The sequence below is a fragment of the Limulus polyphemus genome, unplaced genomic scaffold (genome assembly GCF_000517525.1).
Source record: "Limulus polyphemus unplaced genomic scaffold, Limulus_polyphemus-2.1.2 Scaffold3220, whole genome shotgun sequence".
NCBI classification, from domain to species: domain Eukaryota; kingdom Metazoa; phylum Arthropoda; class Merostomata; order Xiphosura; family Limulidae; genus Limulus; species Limulus polyphemus.
Genome location: NW_013668830.1, coordinates 23,597 through 30,402, shown reverse-complemented (window position 1 = coordinate 30,402; position 6,806 = coordinate 23,597). Strand labels below are relative to the sequence as shown.

The 6,806-nt window shown below is 35.9% G+C and overlaps 1 protein-coding gene across 1 annotated transcript in view; it reads right to left on the bottom strand.

Annotated features, from left to right (window-relative positions):
- Positions 1 to 6,161, bottom strand: part of LOC106468917 (adenylate cyclase type 3-like) — a gene marked incomplete at its 3' end in the record, with an annotated part of 108,143 nt that extends 101,982 nt beyond the window's left edge. The window contains exon 1 of the mRNA XM_022397320.1: positions 6,093 to 6,161. The remainder of the gene's footprint in view (positions 1 to 6,092) is intronic.
- Positions 6,162 to 6,806: the final 645 nt, after the last annotated feature.

Here is a 6,806-nt window from a genome sequence, read left to right as displayed (position 1 = left end):
GTCACATTATAACGCCCCCACGGCTGAAAGGGCGAGCATGTTTGGTGTGACGGGGATTCGAACCCGCGACCCTCAAATTGCGAGTCGAGTGCCTTAACCACCTAGCAATGCCGGGCCAATGGGAAGACAGCTAGTCATCACCACCAACTCTTGGGCTACTCTTTTACCAACGAATAGTGGGATTGACCGTCACTTATAACGCCCCCACAGCTGAAAGGGCGAGCAGGTTTGGTGGGACGGGGATTCAAACCCGCGACTCTCAGATTGCGAGTCGAGCACCCTAACCACCTGGCCATGCTGGCCCATTCTATAAGAATTCCATAGGTTTGAAAATAAAGTGCAAAATACTTAAAAATAGAATATAAAGGGAAATAAGGCGTGTAAGCGTACTGACACAGTTCGACATATGCAGTCGCTAACTTGTCGTGGTGTCCATAGGTTCGAATCCCACTTGACAATAGTTCAGTTTGTCATCACCAGTCGATTTCCTGTGAAGATCTTGTCAAAAGTTACTGTCTTGTTTCTGTAATTATTTGTTTGTTGCTAAGCGCATAGTCACATAAAGAACTGTCCGTGCTTTGTCCATTACGGGTATTGAAACCCTGTTTCTAGCCTTATAAGCCGTCAGACTTACTACCGAGCCACTGGGGGTGGGTTATAATTAGATTTAATAACATCGCAGAGTACGATAGTATAAATTCTGTTAAAGAATCTAGACTGAGAACTTTAGGAAATTTACTCTTAAAACAAAGAACAATACTGAAAAGTGAATTTGCACGTCTATGATATGAAAAGTATAATATAAAACATCCACATGTTCTAAAGTCACAAATGTAAAAATATTTTATACGTGATAGATTTTTTCTAATTTTACTGTTTTACAATGCTTAGAAAAATATAGATACGTATAATTTAATTGTTTGTTTGTTTTGAATTTCGTGCGAACCTACACGAGGACTATCTGCGCTAGCCGTCTCTAATTTAGCAGTGAAAAACTAGAGGGTAGGCAGCTAGTCATCACCACCCGCCGCCAACTCTTGGGCTACTCTTTTTTACCAACGAATAGTGGGATTGACCTTCACATTATAACGCCCCCCATGGTTGAAAGGTCGAACATGTTTAGTGGGACGGGAATTCGAACCCGCGACTCTCAGATTGCGAGTCAAGCGCCCTAACCACCCGACGTAGTCTTGATATGGTTGGAAATGTTAAATCAAGGGTGAGATTCTTCTTCAGGTATAAATAAACAAATATAGAAAGAGCAGGCTTGACAGTACACCAAGTATCATGACACAAAAACAATTAAAACACGTAACGCAGACAGAAAAGACATGTGTACAGGATTATGTTTTCTCGTTATATTATCAAAGAGTTGACATTTGAAAGAGAAATATCGCTATGTACGAAAAAAAAAAAAAACTTGTGAAACAAGTCTCTTTTCAGTAAAAGCAAATGAATGACTTGCCATACCAGTGCAGAGGAGATGAATCACTGTTTTTAAGAATGATTGTTAAATTCTTGATCCTCTGCAGTAAAGATAAAGCATTCCTTTTGGAGTTCGAAGTATTTCTAAGCGTAATTGTCAAATTGCAAGAGATTTTTTATTATTGAAGATGAAACCCTTATTGCTAAGAATAGTAAAACAAAACGTTAAGAATTTGCATTTAAGACGGAACATCTGTTTATGAGAAGTAGAACTAGAGCTTCAGGCATCCAGACTGCTATTTCGTGGTTTTTCAAATTTTTTAGTACATACTGGGGAGATTTAGATATCTTGGCAATAAAGCTAGAGTAAAAAAAAAAAATGACCTTTAACTCCAGATAACAACAAAAAACTTTTTATATCAGCCAACGTTTCGCCAGTATATTAGTCTGACAAATAAATGACTTATAAACTTATACTAAACTAATCTTTCTTGAACCAATTTAGTTAGACTGCCTACTCTTTCTTAAACCAATTTAGTTGCAAGATTTGTCTTTCAATATGGAAACGTCTGGGAGACCAAACGGTTTTCTTATTGGAATGGTTTATTTTTTACTATAAAATAACACCGAAACTAGCATAATATACTTCTAAGTTTATTTACATAGGTTTCAGAAGTTTCACACGCTAAAATTTACGCGATGGATGTTATGCGATTTTTCACGCATAGAAACGAAACTTACTATGTGATATCCCAAAGTACACACTTTGGGGTATTACAATGAAACGCTGTGTTACAGTACAATGCCTGAACTACTATGAAATAAAGTCGATAAGGAAGAAATGATGCGCAATAAATCGATTGAAGTAGGGAAGGAACTTTCGCCGCTATTCATTTTGAACTGTAGATATAAAGATCACGACTTTCATGTAATACTCCAAAAAGAATGCGTTTGAGGGAATTTTATCGTCGAACAAAAGAGCGGAAACTAGATGGTGCCAGATTTTGTCAGTTTCACAATTGTCTAGAATTAATCCCTTTCCTTGGAAATTGAGTCCAACATGTTTTGTTTTATTTTATCATTGCGTTTTTGTAATTTATTAAACCTTTGTTGCAGAGCTTGGAGTAGAATCCATCCATTTCCTTGGAAATTGAGTTTAACATGTTTTGTTTGTTTTAGTCATCGTGTTTTTGTAATTTATAAGACCTTTGTTACAGAGCATGAACAATGTTTAATACTTCTAGTATTACTTTTTTCGGCCATTTTGATATTTGTGTGCTGTGTTTCTGGTATTACACGTGTCAGAACAGCTGTTTCCCGATTGCGCAGCTCCCTAGCTGTCCCTTGACAATATCACAAAACGTAGACCCTCAATCGTTTCGCTTTAATGTTGTCCTATCGTTTCGCAGGTAAAGCGAAAGTGAGTTTCTCAGAAGTATAGATTTTCTATTATGTTTCTTGTATCGCAGCGCAACCCATGTTGAAACCTCAAGATTTACATGAGCAATTTTTTTGTTATGAATATTCGTCTTGGTGTAACGTAATGAATGAGTTCTTACCAAATGTTGAAATAAAAAAAAGGTGTAAGGTAATGAATGCGTTCTGACCAAATGTTGGCATAAAAATGGTGTAAGGTTATGAATGCGATCGTACCAAATTTTGACATAAAAAATGGTGTAGGTAATGAATGCGTTCTTACCAAATGTTGACAGAAAAAAAAGGAAGCGTAATTTGAAAATTAGATATTTAAATAAGGCAGACCTAAAACTTGTTATTAACAAAAATCACGATTAGGTTTGTTTGTTTGATTGTTTATTTAAATTTGTAAAGCTATTCGAGAGCTATTTGCGGTAGCCTCTCCTAATTTCAAGTCTCCCGGTGGGACAGCGGTAAGTTTACGGACTTTCAGGGCTACTATCCAGGGCTCTATTCCCGCGGTGGACACAGCAGATAGTCCAATATGGCTTCTCTCAAAAACGTAACAAGCAAATAAGCTAAGCAAACCCTTATTTGGAAGTAGTAGGCTAGAGGAAATGCAGTTAGATAACACCACCGACCGCCAACTCTTGAGTTACTCTTTTACCAACGATAAGTGAGATTGACCGTCACATTATAATGCTCCAAACGGTTGAAAAGGCAAGCATGTTCGGTGGTGGGATCAGTATTAGGATATCAATAGTAAACAATGATTACTCTCTGGTCAACAATATTATGAACTTTAACACAAATTCAGCTAATTCACTTGGGAATGACTGGAATTAATTCTTTTTTTCTTCTTCTGTTATTAGGGGCTTTAATTGAAGTCTGAAAAATTTATATAGTAAACACATTTCAAGTTTCAGCTTCACTTTCATGGATGGTTTGTCGTAAAGTTATTTTAGTTATTTTTGTCTTTAAAAAATGTTCTGGTAGGAAACTAACAGTTAAGAATTATATTCGACTTTATTCTCCAGATATTTGGGGGACTTGCCAAAAATAAATATTTTTAGAAACTGCACCTGTCATATAACATTAGAAAAGAACCTTATCTGTTACAAACATACGTAAGCCAGAAATACTGGTATACGATTAGTGATTATATACGCTAGAGCAGGCGTAGACACACAGTTTTACAGTAACTTACAATAAAAACTCAATATGTTTAGTTTAAAATTGTACAAGACTATTTTTGGACAGAACAAAAATGAAACTCGGAATGAATTAGAGTGTTTTCTTTAAAAGCTGTCGAACCCGAAATAAATAAGCAGGACTGTAATTATAACAGAAATGATCTTGCTTGAACAGGTAATTATGAAAGCTAATTGCATTAACAAGAATTTGATTTATGGTGAATAGTTTACTAATAACATTCTAATGTTGTAATACCTCTAATATACACTTGAAAACATTTTGTGTCTTGCTTCTCAAAAAGTGTATGCAAACAATAAAGAAAAGATGGAACTTTATCTAATCAGGTCCTTCTCTAAGGAACATGGTGTAATATATCAGACATGCAAAAGGTGGATGTACTGCCATAGTTTTAACACAGTAGATTTTCTGCTACAGTTTTAACACGACAGAAGCTTGATGTTCTGTCAGTTTTAACATGGTAGAAGCTTGATATTATGTCAGGTTTAATATTATGTCAGCTTGATGTTCCGTCAGTTTTATCATGATAGAAACTGGACGTTCTTTCACAATTTTAACATGGTAGAAGCGTCATGTTCTGTCAGTTTTAACATGATAAAAGCTTGCAAAAAGATTATTAGAGTTATCAAGACTGCTTACAGACGGTTTACTAGCGTTATCAAGACTGCTTACAGAAGGCTTATTAGCGTTATCAAGGCTGCTTACAGACAGTTTATTAGCGTTATCAAGACTGCTTACAGAAGGTTTATTAACATTAATCAAGACTGCTTACAGATGGTTTATTAATGTTATCAAGACTGCTTACATAAGATTTATTAGCGTTATCAAGACTTCTTACAGAAGGTTTATTAATGTTATCAAGACTTCTTACAGAAGGTTTAGTAATGTTTTCATGACTTCTTAGAGTAGGTTTAGTAATTTTATCAAGACTTCTTATAGAAGGTTTATTAACGATACAAAGACCGCTCACGAGCTCACCTAACTTGAATCATTAAAACATCATTATTTCTATGTTTGACTTCTGTTTACATTATGTACAAACTAAAACAGCTAAGTATATATATTCTTATTAGAAAAAAATGTGTATTTCTACATTGACGCCAGTGTATCCCACTTGCATAACGAATGACAATGTAATGATATAGGTTTTCTTTCTTTAGATTAATTATTTATATTTATAGCATGAAAAGGGAGTTATGTTACTAGTGAATATTGGATTTATGAGTGAAATAAAATCGCAAAAAGAAAACACAAAAGACAGGTAGCAGAAATCTCGTTATCTGAAAGTTTATAAACAGCCACGAATATCGAGAATCATCTGTAACTAAAAAAGGCATCGTTTAGAACATGGTGGGGAAAAAAGTCAGTCCAACTGAATGTGAAATTTGTGACTGTTTACTTTTGGGAATTGAAAACTCTTTGTTAAGTTTTTTCTTTCAATGAAACCTCCCTGTTTTCAGGCCTACATGGTCAAGTAATTAATGTGTAGGGATGTGAATTAATTAATGTGTCGGGATGTGAATTAATTAGTGTGTCGGGATGTGAATTAATCAATGTTTCGGGATGCGGATCGGAGGGTTAGAAGTCGAGATGCGACGGTGCTGAACACACTCCGCACTTTCAGCCTTGGGCGAGTTATAAAAGTGACAGTAAATCCTGTTATTCGGTTCTCAGAGCAACAGGCGTTACTAGGTAGTTATTTCTCAATTGACCAATAGTTCAAAATTGGGGTTTGATTTGTTTTGGAATTTCGCGCAAAGCTACACGAGAGCTATCTGCGCTAGTCATCCCTAACCTAGCAGTGAAAGACTAGAAGGAAGGCAGTAAACTCTTGGGCTACTCTTTTACCAACGAATAGTGGGAATGATCGTCACGTTATAATGCCCCCACGGTTCAAAGAGCAAGCATGTTTGGTGGGACGGGGATTCGAACCCGCGACCCTCAGATTGCGAGTCGAGCGCCATAACCACCTAACCTAACCACCTTGCCACGCCGGGCCCAAAATTGGGGACGGTAATACCAAGAAAGGGATCTCTGACCTGGCCATTTAGTCCACGTGTGCATTAAATGTCGTTGAAGTTGGACTCCAATTCTTTGCTGTTTTCCTTTAATTTTCCAGTGCTTTTCATCTCTGTAGGTGTCACTATAAGCCGATGTAGGTGTCACTATAAGCCGACTAATAATATAAAATAAGATCATTTGTATGTTTTCAAACCATACACATAAGCTTACCTACAAAAGATAACATCAGTACCACAAAATAGTTTCATGAAAGTTTTCTACATGTATATATATTTTTCACACCAAAAACTGGTTAAGCTTGAATCTATAAACCAGAATTAAAGTTGTAGTGCATTAACCCTTTACGGTTTTAGTCTTAGTGCCCATGCAAGTTCTAATCCTGTAATTATTTTTATAAGCTCCTTTTCAGCGACAGAAAAAGCAAGTATTTATTTCTAATTTCCCCAAGTGTAATCATCCAGAATCTTGTACTAACTTCTACAGTAATAAAAATAGAACAAATTGATCGTTCTCTACTAAGATATTGGACATCTCCCAGAGTAATTTCGTGTAATCTTGGGTATTAAAGATGTCGCTCCCGATGTTTAATGTTAAACCGCATTTAAATGTTTATGTATTAGAGTAACATGTAGGCTTAGCTGTTAGTCGGTAATGTACGTACTGGGAAGAACCTTAATTCGAAATTTAACATGATTATTTGAAAAGTTAAACATTTTCCTGTAATGGAAAGC